The sequence below is a fragment of the Nanorana parkeri genome, unplaced genomic scaffold, assembly GCF_000935625.1.
Source record: "Nanorana parkeri isolate BGI_ZX_2015 unplaced genomic scaffold, ASM93562v1 scaffold316, whole genome shotgun sequence".
Classification (NCBI taxonomy): Eukaryota; Metazoa; Chordata; class Amphibia; order Anura; family Dicroglossidae; genus Nanorana; species Nanorana parkeri.
The window spans coordinates 357,276-364,672 of record NW_017306584.1 but is presented as its reverse complement, the minus strand read 5'-3'; positions in this window follow the sequence as shown (position 1 = coordinate 364,672).

The following is a 7,397-nucleotide window of genomic DNA, read 5'->3' as shown; positions in this document are numbered from 1 at the left end:
GAGAACGGTACTTGCCTGACTTCATTGGGCCAAGTGTAAAGTTTGGTGGAGGGGCGATTATGGTGTGAGGTTGGGCTTGGCCCCTTAGTTCCGGTGAAGGGAACTCTGAAGGCACCAGCATACCAAGACATTTTGGGGATGGCCCCTTCCTGTTCTAACATGACTGCGCACCAGTGCATAAAGCAAGGTCCATAAAGACAGGGATGAGCGAGTTTGGGGTGGAGGAACTTGATTGGGTTGCACAGAGTCCTGACCTCAACCTGATAGAACACCTTTGGGATGAATTAGAGCGGAGACAGCGAGCCAGGGCTTCTCGTCCAACATTAGTACCTGACCTCACAAATGCACTTCTGGAAGAATGGTCAAACATTCCCATGGACACACTCCTAAACGTTGTGGACAGCCTTCCCAGAAGAGTTGAAGCTGTAATAGCTGCAAAGGGTGGGCCAGCTCAATATTGAACCCTGTCGACTAAGATTGGGATGCCATTAAAGTTCATATGCGATTAAAGGCAGGCGTCCCAATACTTTTGGCAATAAAGTGTGTGTGTGTGTGTGTGTGTATGTATGTATGTACAGTGGGGCAAAAAAGTATTTAGTCAGCCACCAATTGTGCAAGTTCTCCCACTTAAAAAGATGAGAGAGGCCTGTAATTGGCATCATAGGTAGACCTCAACTATGAGAGACAAAATGAGAAAACAAATCCAGACAAATCACATTTACAGCCAGAAGAGAGTGAGGAGAGACAGCCAGAAGAGAGTGAGGAGAGACAGCCAGGGGAGAGTGAGGAAAGATAGTGAGGAGTGACATCTTGTGTCTCTGACAGCCAGGAGAGAGAGAACTAGGAGAAACAGCCAGGAGAAAGAGCAAGGAGGATGATCGAGGAAAAATACAGCCAGGAGAGAGAGTGAGGCAAGACAGCCAAGAGATTGCGTGAGGAGAGACAGCCAGGAGAGAATGCAAGGAGAAACAGCCAGGAGAGAGAGCGAGTAAAGACAGCCAGGAGAGAGAGCGAGTAAAGACAGCCAGGAGAAAGAGCAAGGAGAGAAAGCAAAGAGAGACATCATGTGTCCCTGCACTTGTTCCTCTTGCACCCCCCACAATCCTGGCTCTGAGTGTATGAGAGAGAGAGAGAGAGAGAGAGAGAATGGGAAATGTATTACAAACCCCCAGAGCCCATTTTTTTTTTTTTGGTAGATCTTATTGAGCTCCTCATTTCAAAAGTAGATCTTAGCACAAACAATTGTGGACACCCCTAATGTATAGTGTATCCACGGAGGGGCACCTTCGTCATGGAAACTACTCTCATGATTTTAACTGCGGAATGCACAGGCCTTTCTTCTTCTCTGTAATGCAATGCTGATGTGTTCTGTAGTTCATGAGGAACAACTGAAAAGGCTGATAACATTGGCCAAAATTTCAGTTGATGGGACAGGAAGTTACATGGACACTGAATTTCTGGTAGGATCTATAGGTCATTTTCTATACTTGAGCAAAATGCACTTAGCGTAATAAATACATAAATAAAAGCAGCCCGCACATCTAAGACTGATAAGCTGTGATATATTACATTTTTGTTCTTTGGTTTCAAATGGTAAAAAAAATTACCTTTATATTGTGTGCAGTGTTTTTATAAAGTCAAGTGTAAATGATGAAAAACAAAAACACCCGTAATAACTATTCAATAAAATTTAATTTATCACAATACATTACAATGTTCATTTCTTTGTAAATGAAATAAATAACCTACTAACAAACAAAAATAATTGGATTTCTGCATAGAATGATTATACACTAAAATTTTGAATTATGAGACTTTTTTTTTAGTTTGCACATGATCACAGCAACCTATATTTAAACGCTCTGGAATATTCTGCAAAATAAGCAGACAGACATTCATTTGATGCCTTCTTATATACGGGGAAAATAATTATCCTGCAGATAAATAGGAAATGGCAGTAAATACAATGCTTTACAAAACACTATTAAAACCTTCAAACAATGTTTTTTTGTACCATGACTTGCTAGATAGAAACCTCAGTGCTGCACTATTTTTGCACCCATTGCAGGAAACCTTTTTTTTTTTTTAAAGCATACATTGCAATTAGAAGTAAAGACTATGAGGCTAAAGTGACACTTATAGCTGATGAAAACAATTTGTACAACATAAGCAACAAACACTTAGGGCCCATTGACACTGGAGTGTTGCTCTAAATTCACGTAATTGTGGGATTAGCACAGGCTATTGCACAGTGCACCTAGTGTGCGCTACAGGGCGTTAGGCGCATTATGTTGCAACTAATTTGAATGGCACCCACGCTAGGTGTGCTGTGTGCGCTGAAGGCACAGTAAGGTACGCTTAGTGCAGTGCTGGATGTGAATGGACCCTTAAAGGGTAATACCATATTCACACTTGCCTCCTGAGTTTGTTTTATTCAAATTCTCTTGTGTTTACATGTGTTTAGATGCATTCAACTTGCGGTGCTGGTATTTGTTGGAATTCTCTGGATAGTGCGGTCTGTTCGTATACTACTAGATGCATTCAACGTTTGTAATCTGCCCCTGGATGCTCCTAGCCCTTGGTTCTCAACTGGTGGGTCGTGACTCAAAAGTGGGTCAAACATACCTCCCACTCACAGTTCAATCGCCTGCAAAGGAATGCGTGGTATTGCAGTGCGATTTGGGTCGCGACTTAATGGTCGAGAACAAATGTGAGTCCTGAGGTTACACAGGTTGAGAACCACTGCTCTAAACGTAAGTAAGGTGATTGCACCTAAACGCAGGTAATTGCACAGTGTGAATGACACAATTTAAAATCATTACATGCATTTAGAAAAGTCCTATAAACACATGTATGTCACATGTCAAAGCCAGTGTAAATGAGGCCTAACTGTCCTCGTTCCTAATGTATACAAACCTGAATCAGATGCCCAAGTCCTGCAGAAATCTGTCATAAATCTGATCAAATCAATGTGAGCATATTGAAAAAAGGAATAAAAAGGTAACTGTAAATACCAACTCAGAGCTCTGAGCATCATCCATTTACCACCTTGTCGCCTTGTAGCCCCCAGTATTTTTTCCTTTTTTTTAATACTTACCTTTTCTGAAGTCTTCAGGTCAGTCAGGTGATGCTGCAGGGCCCTCTTCCTTTTACCCTGTTCTCTGGGCTGGGTGGTTCTCATTGATACAAAGGGTGGCTTTTGATGTGATTACATCACCACTGCCTACTGCACTAATACCAGCGAATGCAGGGTTCTGTGATGTCAACCCATCGAGGGGTGGGCCCATGATGCCCTGTACTCCCTCTATGTCCTCACTCTTCTGGGTTGTGACACTGGACATCTTTCTATTAGGAAGAGTGAAGACATCTTGAGCCAGAAAAAAGGTACTGCAGGGAACAGTTCTGGAATAAAGGGGAGTTTTTTTTGACTGGGGCAATAATTTAGCCTGGAGTTGGCCTTTAGGTGAAAACTGCATGGCACAAGGAAAAGTAGCTCTGGAGCTAAAGGCAGTTGAATTTACATACAATTTGTAGATTTCCTGTAATAGTCAATCTTGGACCTCCTTCCTCCGCCCTCTGAATCTCCCTGTTGGTTTGTTAAGATGACAGGTGGCCTAAATGACCAAGTAAGAATCTCAAGAGGTGAAAGGGAGTAGACATGTGCAATGGCAAAAAAATTGTTTTGTTTCGTTTTGATTCAGATTTTGTGTTATTTCGTTTTTCGGGATTCGGGTGTGAAAGTCAATCCGGAATTCGGATTCGGACAAAATTCGTTAGCGGTAGTTCGTTCGTACGTTTGTTTTCATTTCTTATTCGTTTTGTTCATTCGTTGCAGCAAAGTGACATTTGAGGGGGAACATTTTTTTTTCCTCCTTCTCTAATGTCACTTTGCTGCAACAAGCGAACGGACGAACCGAATAAGAAACGAAACGAACGGCCGAACGAACTACCGCTAATGAATTTCGGAAACGGAAATTCGGATTCGTTTGCATTCGTTATATCTGTAATTCGGAATTCGGATACATCCGAATGTCTGAATTTCCGAAAATTCGTCCGAATTTGGTCACAGTCGTCGGTTTTAGGTGTGTGTAAACAGTCTCCAAAGATCAATAAGCGTTTTGTGCCATTGCTTTTGATGGTTCAGTTTTCAGCTATGCTTTTTTTTGTATGGTGTATTTGTAAAGGCTTACTGCAGCTTAGCTACAGCGCATCTGTCATAGGAATGCATGACCGCACTTTTATTATGATTTTATTTTGATACACAAATAGGTATAGAGAAATTCCTTCCCCCTGGAAAATAAAGATGATAAAACACCTCCAAAAAAAGTAAAATAAATGTTCTGTAGCGTGGGTTGAATAGTAGGCACCCCTCCCACAGCAGCTTTCAGTATCCATTGCTTCACCTGAAGATTGTGCTGTTCTGATCAAGCAAAGATCAGGCACTTTATTGTAGTTTTAAAAAAAATGCTGCAATCTTACATACCATGACTGTGTCCAAGGAGAGCAGTATATACTCCTCATGGAATGCTGAATTACCAAGCCATAGCCGTACACTGATAATGTCAGCATTTTCATAAAACTTTATTGTTCTGGATGTGCACACTGGAAGCCCTGTCTGGGACCTCTCCCGTCCAAGTTGGGACTTCCAGTGTGCACATCCAAAAGAATAATATTTTTTGAAAATGCAGACTTCAGGATAGTGACGGTGCCTGCCTTTAACCCAATTGCGTCATCACTATTAAGGGGTGCCTCTATGGACAAGCAGGTAAGCTTCAGCACTACGAGAAAGGGTGAATCATGGCATGCGGGAAGCTGCTGCAGGCATGTGCAGGTTGTCTCTTTGAAGTGCATCAAAAGCCAAAACTTTTTTTTACATTTTGGATAGAGTAATACGTTTATTTCTCTCTGTGTCAGTGAGCTAGAAAGTGATGGGAAATCCAAAGTGTTACAGTTGTCACCAGATCAAAAAATCATCAGATCTGTTCTGCAATCTAGTTTTATTTTTCTGTCACGCACAGCATTTTAGTTCATCTGAGATCACTGTGCACTGAACAAATGTGTCCCTAAAAAGAATTCATTGATATATGGCAAAGGAAAACTGCTTTGTAACTACCAGATAAAGGGAAATCAAGTCACATACCCTTACCACTGCCATATAAACATATTCATACACTACAGAAAATTTGGCTAGAAATCAACTGTTATCCCTACCTATATTTTTGGGTTGTGGAAAACTAGAGGATCCATAATAAAACCAGACATGCGGTGAACATACAGATCCTATGCAGATAGTTTCTTAGTGGGAATGAAACTTAAGTCCTGAGCACATTGAGCATGCCACAGTCTTAGCCACTAAGCCCCCAATGCTTCCCTTACTAATGACAACAGAAGAATTCTGCATTTACCTGACCATATGAAATTATTAAAGTGACACTAAACTCAGGAGATAAATCTTAAAAATGCATTCAAGTACCTTATTAACACAAATGTATCTTATTTGTGCATCACTCAGCTGTAGATCCTCAAATCATCTCTGAATTGGTGCTGACACTGTCCTTCCTTCTGGATGGTGGCTACTTTTGTTCCCCATGGTCCCTGTGTGTGTGTTGTAAAGTAGCCACCGCTCCAAGTTCCCTCCTGTGATGAACTTCAATCTCAATGCAAATGAGTAAACTAAATGTAAGATTGTAGACCATCACGGGAGCGAGCTTGGAGTGATGGCTACTTTACAACACACACAGGGACCATGGGGAACAAAAGTACCCACCCCCCAGAAGGAATAACATTGTCAGCACCAATTCGGAGATGATTTGAGGATCTACAGATGAGTGATGCACAAATAAGCTACAATATCGTTAATAGTGAATGTACTTGAATGCATTTTAAGGGTTTAACTCCGGAGTTTAGTGCCACTTAAAAAAAAAATAACAACACCCCCTTTCTGTAAAACAAAGCACATACTATTGTGGAACCTTTTAAGATCTAACAGTCATATACAGAAAAAAACGAAAAATAATAAATAAACATAGGACCTGTGTGGCACCATGCCTTCTTCTTAGAATGCTATAACTGGTTAGCGGCTTTTCTTTAAGCTATAATAATGCAACAGTAGGGGCAGGCACAGACACAGCATGATTTGGTAAGGATCAGGATGACAGCCCAGAAGCATACAACTTCAAGTCAGCAATGGTAACTTCCAGGCAGAGATAACACATTTATTCCGGGGGACAGTACTAAATATTGAAATAATTTGCAAATCATCAAGAATGATTATTAGGATGATAGTAAATTCAAAATGTTTTTAAGCTTTTTCAGATGCTAAATAACTTCTGCATTAGGGTACCTCCTTTCCATTGCAGGCTCCTATGGAACCACCCTTGTGTGTGCTATTAAGTTGTGTTTGCTTCCACAAACACACAGGCACAGCAAACCAAGCCTCTTCCCTGCTACCTGTTCTTCTATCCTCCTCCTCCCTTCTCCTAGCTATCAGATGGACAGTTGCTGGAGACTGTGCTGTCCCTTGTGATCTTGTACTGGACAGGAAGTTCAGGGAAGCTGCGCTGAGAGAGTTGGAGCCAGCAGTTCGGAAAAATAATGACAGTAAGTTCTCAGGCAAAAATGTAAAGAAATACTTTGTAGGCAAATGCATATCTGATCTGGATTCAATATTGAAAAAATATCTGAGCGCTTAATACTACTTTAAGTTAATTAGCTGGTATCCTAAACAACTCTATCATTAGAAACATAAACTTTATTTAGATTAGAGTTCCTTTTGATGATATCTTTATACTGACAGAACCACAATTTGCAGTACTGGAAGTTGGTGTTGTGGCACTAAAAAAACATTAGCAGCGTAAGTGCGCGATGTAAAATAGCCTAACCAACCACATTCACTTTATCATGCTCCACCAAACAACATTCCTCTTTAATGCAATAAGATGCATCCATCCATAACTAGTTAAAACAGTATTCCAGGATTATGTTTTAAAAAAGTAGGACATTAAAATGTGCACAATATTCACTCCACGGTATGCAGTTTTGTGATTGAGACTTGCTTGAATTGCTAAATTACTAAACTTGCTTCGCAAACTATCACAACTACATCCACATCTAAAAGGAAAAACAAGAACAAAACCTACAGACTTGCCAGCAGCTTCTGCTAGTAGGAAAATAATTTGTTACAAAACCTATTAAATTCTATGATTTATGCATAATATTCAGGTGCAAAAGTAAAATGTGATATTTGTAGCTTTATAAGTTGGTTCAAGTTTCAAGTTTGCTGGAGATGTCGGCTGGATGCACAAGCAGGATCACACTGTATGGAAGCTTCATGCATGAACATGCACGTTAGTGTCACCTGAGCATGCATATTTATACTATGAAGCATGGAGGAGCTG